Raw genomic sequence first — 13934 nt, 5'->3', positions numbered from 1 at the left:
GGATTATGTGGATTGCACAACGACACATCAATACCCGTGGCTACACAGGGATGTTAATGTGATGGTTCAAGTCACGGCGTGTACAGCAGGGATTCCTATTCAACCAGAGGCGCCCATAACAAACCATGCCACAGGGGACGGAACTAACCTTCCATATAACAATAGCCCTCACAGGGCTCTGTCTCTGGAAACTAGGAACAATAGGCACCTCTGTGAGCTTAAACCAGGAGCAGTAGGTTGACCATAGAGGATAGGAGGGAAGAGATCTAGAAGTCCTGAGAATTATGACTACCGTTATGCGAGCAAAGGTCACGAGGGAGAGCATGCTTCCCAGCAAGCAGGAAAGTGAGTTCCCTTCACTCCTCAGACTTGAGCAGTCATAGACCTTCTCTGCCCTTGCAACCGGTTCTTTCCAATTTCCATTCCTAGACTACTAAGCCAGCCCTTCAGTCCCAGAACCACGGGTGGGCTCGGGCAGCAGGGGCGTCCTAGGAGACTGGGCACTCACAGAACATGGCTTTGGCGTGGCGCCCTCTACCCTGTCAAACCTGCACCCTGGTGCAGTGGCCCAGCCTAGGTCAGCACAGCATCTCCAGGTCAGCTTCTCCCGCCTCCCCGCTAAGCAGCCCAAGTCAGCAACCTCCATGCCGGACCCGCCACCTTGCACAGTCCCTCAGATCTGCAGGACGGCGCTGCACCCTGCACCAACCTCCATGTCAGGGATCCAAGCCCAGCGCTGAGCAGAACACTCGCCTAACTTTGGGGAGAAGCTAAGTTTCAATACTGAATGCGGAAGTAGCCAAGACCCGTCTTGTGACGTCATCGTGTTTGGAACTACATTTCCCATAAGTCAGCGCGAACAACTTCCGGGATCGCACAAAAGGTGATTTGTACAGTGACTGTGTTGAGCCCAACTGCTTGCTGATGAAGTTGCAAAGAAGCAGGCTTGAGCACAGTCACAGCCACAGGGGATCAGGCTGTTTCAGTCCTGTGATCTCAGCACCCGGTGTTAACCTGTGAGCCCAAGCTTTCATAGCAATGTTTACCACGTTTCCTAGTTATTTCTGCTAATACCTGTAAGTTTAAAGCTCAGGTCTACTTATTTTGTGATCTTACTACTACTGCGTGAAAACTAAGACTAATCTGTTTTACTTAAAAATAAGGAAGCAGGAAGTTAATGTTAAACTTAGCACCATCTCTTCAAGATGCTTATTGAAACCATCCTTGGTAACCCTGCCTGTCAGGCAGTGTCTTGGGTGATTAAGACAGAAGAATCAGAAAACAAGACTAACAAAGGGCTAACAAAGACAACTTATAGGCACATTTATCTAAAATGCAGTGTAGGATGCTTATCATCTCCAAAGTAGATTGGTGCTGTCATTAGCAGACATATCTTATTGTTATAAAAAAGGGAAACTTTGCTATTAAAACATCTTAAATGATATATTCCGTAGATCTCTGAAGGGTTTGAAGATGACCTGTCTATCAAAAAATATATCTGTTTGGGAGGTAGAGGCAGGCGGATCTCTGTGAGTTTGAGGCCAGCCTGGTCTACAGAACACCAAAAACAAAACAAAACAAAAAACAAAACAAAACCCAGCCCATTTTACCTGTTAGACTGAGAATTGCAGTTCCTGATTAGGACAGCCTTGGCTTAAAAGGCAACAACAACTTAAAAAGAGGAAAACACACCCAGGAACACAAAGTTGCTGAAATTCTTCTCCAACATCACATCCCTGTACAAATTCCACTGATCAGGGCCCAGTCATTCACACTCCTCTTCAGAGAAATCAATGGCCACGTCACTGAATGACACCATTTCCTGAAATAAAGATAAAGAAATGAATACTGTATATTATAAAAATTAAAACAGCAATAAAAACAAAGAGAGGAATATACACTTCTACATATTAATCTAAAGGTCACCCCGAGTGAGAAGAGAGCTAGAAGAACTTCTGATATATGTGAGCAATGTCCCTAACATAAGTCTGATGCAGTGCTGTGATGTTGCACAAGACTCAGCACTAAGGAAAGTGAATGGCAGAAGAGCCTAGGAACTCCAATGCATACTATACATTTAAGAACCATACAATGGAGAGTGAGGGTATCTACAAAAGAGTACTGTTGCAGTAAAAAGCCCTCACTGCATTTCCAAAGGACCTGGATGGATTCCCAGCAGCCACATGGCTGCTCACAACTGTCTGTAACTCCAGTTCCAGAGGATCAATTTCTTAGACAAAGACAATAGTAGTATAACCACGCACACAACATAAATAAAAAATAAAATTTTAAAATAAGCATTTTGTCCCATGCTAATATCACACTACACCACACATAATGTACATTTCTCACACTAGAGAACCATGGTGATGGAGAGGGTACCGCTCAACTCAATATGAACAATAACAAATGATAAATCCAATGAAGATGCAGCTCTAATCCAGCGACTCTGGGCTGGGATCTAGAATTCCTGAGCATGCACAGAGTGATGCAAATGACTGTACCAAGGGACATTAGTTTCAGCAACCAAGGAACAGAACAATTAATGAACAATATGTAGACAAAATGGAATTACAAATATTTTTAACAAATTTATAATTAGGAAATTTGGCAATAGGTTTAGTCACTATGGGGACTTTCACTGACCCAAGACTTTCTCAGATGTTCTGGTGAAAGGACCAAGGGACTGATGTAAAAGGCACAGCTTGCAGAAAGCATTACATGAACCAGAACTGTTAAACATGAAGGATTTTTTCTTTAAGTGAAGGAAATGACTGATGTCTGTTCACTAGGAAGTAGGAATGGATGTTGTCTAACACCCAGGAGAGCTTCTGCTAGTCTATGGATCCACTGTCATCTGAATCTCGCCACCACCCCAAATCCTGAGCATTGTTCAGTCTCTTATTCTGAGCTTTGTCCCTCAGTGCATAAAATCCATCTTTATGAAAGTGGTCCTATGTAATTTGCAATTTGAGTCAATCAAACACATGTCCATCCTCCTTATCCTGATCTCTGTTTCTCTGTGAACAAGACCCCATTCTTAGGGTAAAGGTCACAGGTACCTCACCAAAGAGATGTACAATGCAATGGAGTTTCAACGTAGCCATGTCTAAATGTTTGCCAGGATAATTTTCAAATGGAAACCTTCTCCAGAACTTTTACTCTGTTTAACTGAGTAAGAAAAATAAAGTGTTTGGTCAAACCCAAGAAACTTTTGTCCCAGCACTGGCTAAAGTGGTGCTGACCCAAGTTATTTCTTAACTTCCTGTAGAACATTTCTGCGCCAGCCATGAAGCTTGCCGGAACCCTGACAACGTGGCGCTCGGTCCTAGATGTTAAGGAAGTTTTTTGTTCAGCAGAATTAGGGGAAAACTGTCAAAAAGAACTCACTTAAAAGGGTCCACAATTCTAAATGGGAGAGTGGGATAAATATAGGTTCATAGTATTCTGTGACAGGGACAGTGTTTATATAATTATTTGATGTAAGATGTCCTTCTATATGAAGTTACTGTGTTTCTCTTATTGGCTGATGGAAAAAAAAGTTGTTTCATCCCATGGCCATGCAGAATATGCCTAGGTGGGAAATCCGCATTTAACATAGAGAAGGCAGGGGAGGAGACACCATGTAGCCAGTGGGGAAGCAAGATATGAGTTAACAAGCCATGAGCCCAGGAGCATTGTGGAAAAATATAAAGTAATAGAAATGGGTTAACTGAAAAGAGAGAGTTAGCTAGTAAGAAGTCTAAGCCATTGGCCAAACAATTGTAACTGATATTAAGCCTTAGAGTGGTTATTATACAAGCAGTTGATGGGAGACAGCAGGTGGAGAGTAACTGGTCTCCTAAGATCCAAAGGAACAAAATACTTGGAGTAATAACTCTTCCACTTTATACTCAAATAAATTAATATAAAGAGGCCATGAAGGAGAAGATAAATATCCTTGTCAATTATTTTTTAAACAATAGGAAAGAGAGACAAATAAAACAAACAAACAAACAACCACCTTTTTTTTTCTCCTGCTGAACACATCTTGGCAGGCCACAGCAAGACTCAGCAGCTGCTTGGCTTCCAGGCCAGTCAAGTTTGTTTAGTCTTCCTGAGAAAACCGATTGGAACTCAAGTCCTCTGGCCATGTGGCCCTTTTTGACCACTGCAATTTAGAGAGTGGCCTCTGTATCACCCCAGTACCAAGAAAGGGTTGATGGGGTTCTGCTGCTACAGTATGGGCCAGGTTGGCTTCCCCAGAGCTTAGATTTTTTTTTTTTTTTTTTTTTGGTTTTTCGAGACAGGGTTTCTCTGTGGTTTTGGAGCCTATCCTGGAACTAGCTCTTGTAGACCAGGCTGGTCTCAAACTCACAGAGATCCACCTGCCTCTGCCTCCCGAGTGCTGGGATTAAAGGCGTGCGCCACCACCGCCCGGCCAGAGCTTAGATTTTATTGCTGTTGTTATCTGCTTATTTTTGTTAGTTTCCTTTTGTTTTTCCCCTATGGTAGTAATAATTCAGTATACATTGACCAAAGGCACCTTCATCGGGAAAAATTAAAATGGGCACAATTTCTAGTACAGGAACAATTACAATTAGGACATAAAACACATTTAGATTCCCAGGGATATTATTCCTGAATTATATGAATGATATTCTCTTTTCCTGCTCAACTATAAAATCTGTATTTAGGCGAATGCTTAATTTCATGGTCAATAAACTAAAATAGCAAAATGTATTATAATCGGGGTATTTCAATTAGGTGCACTCTAATCTGCCCATCCCTAGTGGGGATTTGGCTCTGCTCTTTAAACTGCATTCTGAAAACTCTGTTACTAAGAAATATAACACCTGAAAGAGACCAGGTTATTAGCTTGTCAAATAATGTTTTTGGATAGTTCATAGAATCAATCCCTTACTGAGAAGAGCCTCAATGATTATTACACCACTAAATAAAATGCAAGTTGGTTATTTGCTCTGTACTAATAACTGGCAGGTTGCTGTATCACCTTACTCAGACAATCACTGTGATGACTTAATAGGTATGACCCCATCGATTCTTATTTGAATGTTTGGCCCATAGTCAGTGGCAGTATTAGGAGGTGTGGCCTTGTTAAAGTAAGTGTGTTACTTTGGAGTCAGGCTTTGAGGTCTCCTATATGTTCAGGCCACATCCAATTTCTGTTGCCTGAGGATCAAAATGTAGAATTCTCAGCTCCTTCTCCAGCACCATGTCTGCCTGCATGCCACCCACCATGATAATAAAATACTAACACCTCTGAAACATAAGCTCACCCCAATTAAATGTTTTCCTTTGTAAGAATTGCCATGGTCATGCGTGAAGTCTATTCACAGCACAGAAACCTTAAGTAAGACAATCATTATGCAAAGGATACCCTTTTAAGACATTTTAAATACTCATTAGCTGTTGCCTAAAACTACACCTACCATCTTAGAGAGATTACTTTTTATCCCTGACTAGTCAGCTACAGAACACAGCACAAGGCTTGAGAGCTCCAGTAAAATAATCGCTGTGTCGTATCTGGAACTTCACTTTGTCAAATAACACTACGCATGTCCTTCCTAGGACTCCATTATAACCAAATACCAATAATGGTCTTGCAAATGCTAGCAAATAATTTAAGGAATTTTTAATAATAACCATGTTATTAAAATCTCTTATAAGTCACAGGATAATGATACTATGAAACACCATTAAAGATTTCAGTGGCAAATTAGAAAATATTAAAGGATGAAAGATATTAAAACTAAAATGCAAATATTAACAGAGTAAATAATAGCACGGACATGCACACATTTAAACCACATGACAATTTTTCCTTTTTTGCATATTTTTTTCAGAAAAAATAACAATGACATTGATTAAACATAAAAGAATGTTGAGACCACACCTGTGACCAGTGTTCACGGCTGTGTGTCCATGGAAACAGAAAACACTTTAGAAAGAACAATGGGGAATAGGGGGCAGAAGAGAAATAAGGAGGTAGGAAGAAAACACTATGATGCATACATATCTGATATCAAAAGGACACTTTCATTATTTTTATTAGTAACTTTTCCAATTGGTGCAATACAGTACATGAGCAACTTTAAGGAGAATTTAATCTAGCTCATGGTCAAAGGCTATAGCCACCATTGTGGTGGTTTGAGCAAGAAGAGACGCATAGGCTCATGGATTTGAATGCTTGGTTTTCAGCTGGCGGACTATTTAGAAAGACTTAGATGTGTCTTTGTTGGAGGAGGCGTGACAAATAGACATGGTTTATATATATGCTTCTCAACAAAACAAATTCCGTGATGTATGACAATAATTTCTCTTATCACTTGAATTTGCAGGGTTTCTCTGTGTATAAATTTAAAATATTGCAGGATATCAGAATCACTGTTCAATAGCTATCCAATAACTTTGCCTTCACAAAGTTCCTTTCTAGTATGACTTATCTGGTGCTTAATTAAGCACAATTTAAAAAAAAAAATCTTTGAGGTTTGAAGTCTCTGGGGATACTTAAGGCATGAAGAACAGGTAAAGAACTTGTCACACTGATTGCTTCCGTAGGCTTCCTCATCAGGATGGGGTTTCCAATGCTTATATAGACATGAGGAATAGCTAAACCCTGGTCGTTTACTCACGCATGTTGCGTTTCTCTCAGGTAAGAACTGTGAGTTTGAGCAACAACTGAATGATACCTGCACCATCTGCCACATCCTTCACATTGGCAGGCTAGCTGTTTGAATGCCTTTGCGTGTTTTAAGGTACAAAGAGCCTTTAAAAGCTCTTTCGACATCCTTCACACTCAGACGGCTTTCCCTCAAGACGGATTTTACGGAGGTTGGAAATTGTCGTTTGAACAGTAAAGCACTTACCGCAGGCTTCACAGGTGTACTGCTTCATTCTCTTATGAGTTCTTGCATGCTGAGTAACGTCTGAAGGACTGGGAAAGGCTTTGCCACATTCCTCACACTCATAGGGTCTCTCTTCAGAATGAATTCTGTGATGTCTTTTAAGGTCTGAAGAATAGTAAAACATTTTGCCACACTCTTTGCATGTGTGGCATTTCTGTCCAGTGTGAGCTTTCTGGTGCCGACTAAGGTGGTGACTCCTACCATAGGCTTTGCCATACTGTTCACAGGTAAAACGCTTCTCTCCAGTATGAACAACTTTGTGTCTACTAAGGGCTGAAAGATTACTAAAGGGTTTTTTACATTCTTCACACTTGTAAGGTTTCTCTCCAGTATGAACTCTTTGGTGTTTTGTAAAGTCTGCATGACTGGAAAACTTTTTGCCACATACTTCACACTCATAGGGTTTCTCTCCGGTGTGAATTTTCTGGTGGTTAGTAAGTGTGGAAGGCATAAAAAAGGCCTTGCCACATATATCACACTTTTAGGGTTTCTCTCCGGTGTGAATATTATGGTGGTTATAAAGTGTGGAAGGCATAGAAAAGGCCTTGCCACACACAGCACACTTGTAGGGTTTCCCTCTGGTGTGAATTTTCTGGTGGTTTTGAAGTATGGAGGGCATAGCAAAGGCCTTGCCACATACGTCACACTTGTAGGGCTTCTCTCCAGTGTGAATTCTCAGATGATAAGTAAGAACTGAGTTTTTAGTGAAGGCTTTCCCGCATTCTTTACACTTATAGGGTTTCTTTCCTGGTTAATAAAACGAAATGGAGAAAAACTTAGGAATATTTGTCATATTTACAATGCTTATCTTTAACATTGAGACTTTATTTTCATGGATAAAAAACAATAATATATTCAACATCTATATTCACTGAACCTATACTTAGAAAGATAGGTGGAAATCATTTAAACTTCAATTGAAAGAAGAAGAAAACAGCAAAATAGGGTATAGAAATAATGGAATATAATTCAAATTTAACTACAAAAGATGTAACATGGATAGTAGTGGAAAAACTTCAGGCATTATGCTAACAGAAAGCAAGCCATTAAACAGAGAAACTGTTAGACTGTGTACACAGGAAAACTATGAAGTAGCTGACCTAGGAAAACAGGATGATGATACCAAACAAGACGGACATGGAGAAAGACAATGTTTTATCCTAAGTATCAAGTTTTAGTTGTAGAAAACAGAAAAAGGAGGCTGCATAACAGGAAGACTGTTCATAACTCCATTAAATAATATCTTTCATCAATTTAAATTAGGAGGCTCTAGATTTTAATGACAAGGGCATAAATATAAGAAAGATAATATCAGAAAAAGTTCAAGTTCTACTACAAATAACATAATTTTGCTAACAACATACCTGTGATCAACACATTTTAAAGAACTATTTATTTACTAGAGAAATAACTACTGAGTAACCAATGAAGAGAAAATAAACAAGGAATGCAAAATATGAGGCCTGTGTTTACAAACATAAGCAGGAATATACAAGTCTGTTGGTCACAGAAGTAGATACTTCATATAGATTTTTCATAGATCTTTATACATGAAGCACACACAAACATGATTTCAGGCACCATAGATGGCAAAATCATAATAGAGGAAACAGACCTGCAAAATGAGGAACAAAGAACCTCAAACTCACAATATTCTTAGCTACTGAAACAAACATTCTTTTATACTTGTACAGTTTTCACCCATGACTGTCTACCTACAAAGGGCATACATGTAAAATCACCGACACTGTGGGAGAAAACATGAAGATGAATACAATGATTCAGATAGCGCTCTGATAAGGCAATTTAATAACATGATATAAAGAACCATGATAGAGCCAGGCGTGGTGGTGCATGCCTTTAATTGCAGCACTTGGGAGACAGAGGCAGGTGGGTCTCTGATCTACAAAGCAGCCAGGACTACACAGAGAAACCCTGTCTCGAGAAAACAAAACAAAAAGAAACAAAAAGGGGGGGGATTCTAATCAGAGAGGGTGAGGGAGATAGCTACAAAAGAAAGAAGGAGGAGATAAAAATAACAGTAAGGTCCATTAGATGGTAAAAACACCTTCAACAATATTCAACACCCCTTCATAAGTCCTGGAGAGAGCAGGGATACAAGGGACATATCTAAACATAATCAAATCTAAACAAATATACAGCAAGTCAACAGCAACATCAAACTAAGTGGAGAAAAACTCACAGCGATCCCACTGAAATCAGGAAGAAGACAAGGCTGTCCACTTGCTTCAAATCTATTCAATATAGTTCTTGAGGTTCTAGCTAAAGTAATAAGACAACAAAAGGAGATCAATGGGATACAAATTGGAAAAGAAGAAGTCAAACTCTCACTATTTGCTGATTATAAGATAGTACAAATAAGTGATCCCAAAAACTCTACTAGGGAACTCCTATAACTCATAAACACCTTCAGTGATGTAGCAGGATACAAGATTAACTGAAAAAAAAAAAAGAAAAGAAACCAGGAGTCCTCCTTTATACAGAGGATAAAATGGCTGAGAAAGAAATCAGAGAAACATCAGCCTTCACAACAGCCACAAATACCAGAAAACATCTTGGGGTAACTCTAACCAAACAAGTGAAAGACCTGTATGACAAGAACTTCAAATCTTTGAAGAAAGAAATTAAGGAAGATACCAGAAAATGGAAAGATCTCCCATGCTCTTGGGTAGGAAGAATAACCACAGTAAAAATGGCAATCTTATGAAATCTACAGATTCAATGCAATGCCCATCATAATCCCAGGAAAATTCTTCACTGATCACAAAAGAACAATACTCAACTTCATTTGGAAAAACAAAACAAAAAAAAATCCAGGATAGTCAGAACAGTCCGGTACAAAAAAAGAACTTCTGGAGGAATCACCATCCCTGACTTCAAACTCTACTATAGAGCTATAGTAAGGAAAACAGTCTGGTATGGGCATAACAGACAGGAAGACCAATAGAATCAAATTGAAGACCCAGATATCAATCCACACCTTCAATCCTTCAAACACCTGATTTCTGACAAAGAAGCTAAAAATATAAAATGGAAAAGGGGAAGCATATTCAACAAATGGTGCTGGCATAACTAGATATCAACATGTAGAAAAGTGCAAATAGATCCATATCTGTTACCATGCACAAAACTCAATGGATCAAAGACCTCAACATAAAACCAACCATACTGAACCTCATAGAAAGGAAAGTGGGAAGTAGCCTTGAATGCTTTGGCACAGGAGACCACCCCATTACCACAGACACTGAGAGAAACAATTAATAAATGGGACCACCTGAAACTAAGAAGCTTCTGTAAAGCAAAGGGCATGGTCAACAAGACAAAACAGTAGCCTATAGAATGAAAAAAGATCTTCACTAACTCCACACCGGATTGATGGGGGAGAGTCTTCTGTTTTGTGTTAATTTCATTGGTTAAATAAAGAGACTGCCCTGGCCCTTTAATAGGACAGAAAATTAGGTAGGCGGAGTAAACAGAACAGAATGGGGGGGGGGAGGGAGAGGCTGAGTCATTGAGTCGCCATGATTCTCCCACTCCAGACAGATGCAGGTTAAGATCTTCCCTGGTAAGCCACCTCGTGGGCTACACAGATTATTAGAAATGGGTTATATCAATATGTAAGAGCTAGACAATAAGAGGCTGGAACTAATGGGCCAGGCAGTGTTTAAAAGAATACAGTTTCCGTGTAATTATTTCGGGTATAAAGCTAGCCGTGCGGGCGGCCGGGTGCCAGGAACATAGCCAGCCGCTCCTATTACAATACTGGATCTCTAAAATATACAAAGAACTCAAGCAACTTGACATCAAAAGAACAAATAATCCAATCAAAAAATGGGTACAGACCTAAAAAGAGAACTTTCAGCAGACAATTCTCAAATGGCTGAAAGCCACTAAGGAAATGTTCAATATCCTTAGCCATCAGAAAAATGCAAATCAAAACAACTCTGAGATTCTATCCTACACCTGTCTGAATGGCCAAGATCAAAACCACTGATAACAGTTTATGTTGGAGAGGATGTGGAATAAGGGAACACTTCTGCATTGCTGGTGGGAATGCAAACTTGTACCCCCCCCCCTTTGGAAATCAGTATGGCAATTTCTCAGAAAATTAGGAAACAATCTACCTCAAGAACAGGAATACCGCTTTTAGGTATATACCCAAGGCATGCTCAATTATTCCACAAGGACAGGTGCTCAACTATCTTCATAGCACATTGTTTGTGATAGCCAGAACCTGGAGACAACCTAGAAGCCCCACAACTGAAGAAAGGATAAAGAAAATGTGGTACATTTACAAAACGAAGTACTACTCGGTGGTAAAAAACAATGACATCTTAAAATCTGCAGGTCAATGGATGGATCTAGAAAACACCATACTGAGTGAGGTAACCCAGACCCGGAAAGACAAATATCATATGTACTCATTCATACGTGGCTTCTAGACATAAAGCAAAGAGAACCAGCTTAAAGTCCACAACTCTAGAGAACCTAAACAACAAAGAGGCCTTAAGAGAGGCATACATGGACTACATAGGAAGGAGAAAAAGACAAGATCTCCGAGTAAATTGGGAGTGTGGGGGTAACAGGAGAGGGTAGAAGGAGAGAGAAGGGAAAGGAAGGGGAGCAGACAAAAATATATAGCTCAATAAAAACAATAAAGAAAACCAGTAAAGTTGTCTTAAAAAGTTATAAAGACTCATACTATTAACTATCTACCTAGAAATATATGTGTACCTGGACATCAGAATATAAATATACATATAAAATTTAAATGAAATTTTCCCATCTGGGCTGACAATGCTCCCTCCAAGAGCAAGGACCATCTAAAAAGTCCAGAAAACCAGGCATGAGAAAATCTCTTTGAGTGATTAGGTGGGGTTGTCCGAGAGACTCCTAAAACATTACAGACTATTATTAATGCCTTTGTTTGCTCATTAGAGGTGAGTTCTTCTTGCTGAATATACCATGCACTTAAGACACAGGAGCCAGAGGCCCAAGAGCTGGAGAGGACCTGAATGCTTCGTCCCTGAGGACTAGCTTCCATGCTAACAGAAGGTGCCATGCAAGTTTCCAAAGGAGGGAAGCAACCAAGGTCCTGCCCAGTGCTGGTGCCTGTGAACCCCACCAGCGACCAACATAGCACAACAACCTAAGGGTGCAGTTCTGACAAGCATACTTTGGTGGTAACCAACAGCTTTCGATTTTGAGAGTCACTCAACAAGAGCGGTCATGCCTGGTATAGGAAACCTAGTCAACTACCCAGGGTAAGAAAATCATGGATCTTGGAGAAGAACCTACAGCCACCACTCTTCTAAACTAGCATCATCTCTAAGGCTACATTCTAAACGTCTGTCCTTATGCCCACAGGGAGTGCAGTCCTCACCCCTCATCGAGGACACTGCTCTTCGCAACAAACAAGAGACCGCTACGGAAAACCTCAAATGATCAAAATGTAGGGTTGTGGAGCCTAGTCCCAGGGACTGCATCTCCACAACAATGCCTGCACCTCAGACTCAGGGGCCTGCAGAGGAGAGGGTGAGAAAAATTTTAAGAGCCCGAGGATTAGGGAGTTTACTGCGGGATAGTGTCTCCTAGTAATGGGTGAAGTCACACTCAAAGTCTCACCAACTTGACAGTCGGAACGAGAGCTAAACAAGGACAACAAATAGACATGTAACAGTGGACGGGGAGGCCCGCAAGGCCTCAACCCTGCACAGAGAAGAATAGGCAACCAAGAAACGTGGACAGAAGGAGAAGGAGAAAGAGTCTTCCTCGGGGAAGAGCATACTATCTGGTTATCCAATACCAAGTGTTCAGTCCTGAAATCATACTTACAAGTAGCATTATACAGACTGAGCAGCTTACTTAGGAATGTAACCATATATACAAATATGCATGCAACAATAATTAATTAAAAAGGAGGCCACAAACTTGCAAGAGAGCAAGGAGGAGTGTATGGGGGTGTAGAAGGAAGAAAGGAAAGGAGGGAAATGATGTAATCTCAAAAAACAAATTCCCTCTGAGCCCTCTGTTAGATTTAATCCCCCACCTGGCCCTCTGAGCCCTCTGTTAGATTTAACCCCCCACCTGGCCCTCTGAGCCCTCTGTTAGATTTAATCCCCCACCCAGCCCTCTGAGCCCTCTGTTAGATTTAACCCCCCACCCTGGGCTCTGACCCCTCTGTTAGATTTAACCCCCCACCCTGGGCTCTGACCCCTCTGTTGGATCTGATCTCCCACCCTGCCCTCTGACCCCTCATTCCTACACACCTCGGGGCGCAGCTGCTGTTTGTCTCTTCACATTCCAAAGCTCTTGGTTTTTCTCCAGAAATCTAACCAGTAATGGCTTGGAGAAAGAAAGGCCTGTGTGAAGGGACGAAGAAGAAAACTAAAGACTGTAGAGGTGTCTGGAGAGATGGTTCAATGATGGCTGAGAGCATTGGCAGCTCTTCCAGAGTCCTGAGCTCATTTTCCAGCAACCTCATGGTGGCTCACAGTCATCTGTAATGGGATCTGATGCCTACTTCCGACATGCAGGTATTTGTGCAGAAAGAGCAGAATATACATAAAAAACAAATCTCAAAAAGTTATAAAATGTAAATGAATGACTACAAAAAATTAAATCTTCAAATCAGTCTGGATAGGCATTTTAGAATACTTACTTAGGAGGAATTTATAATCACAGATCTTCATTTCTGTCATTTACAGAGAAGACTATAAAATTAGAAAAAACATTTTCTTTTTCACGTGTGCTCCATGCCGCATCCCATTTAGTTGCTGACATCACAACTACAGTGAAGGATGTACAACTAGGACAAATAGATGGAAAGCTTAAGAAGAAATTAAATATGTCTTACTTATATCAACAATTCTTCCTGAAAGGGGGCCTATGAGCTGGGCAAGGTAGCTCAGGCCTTTAACCCCAGGTTAAAGGGAGAGGTTAAAACTCAGAGGCATCCTGAGTTCAAGGCTAGTCTGGTCTATAGAGAAAGTTCCAGGACAGCCA

At 40.6% G+C, this 13934-nt stretch overlaps 1 pseudogene; it reads right to left on the bottom strand.

Annotated features, from left to right (window-relative positions):
• The window catches only part of LOC121433626, a 77477-nt pseudogene that overhangs the window by 46847 nt on the left and 16696 nt on the right, over nt 1-13934 (bottom strand).

The sequence above is a fragment of the Microtus oregoni genome, unplaced genomic scaffold (assembly GCF_018167655.1).
Source record: "Microtus oregoni isolate MIOR12 unplaced genomic scaffold, Mior012 000040F_ref0000088, whole genome shotgun sequence".
In the NCBI taxonomy this organism is placed as follows: Eukaryota; Metazoa; Chordata; class Mammalia; order Rodentia; family Cricetidae; genus Microtus; species Microtus oregoni.
Note: the sequence above shows the minus strand (reverse complement) of the source record. Positions and strands in the feature narration are given on the sequence as shown.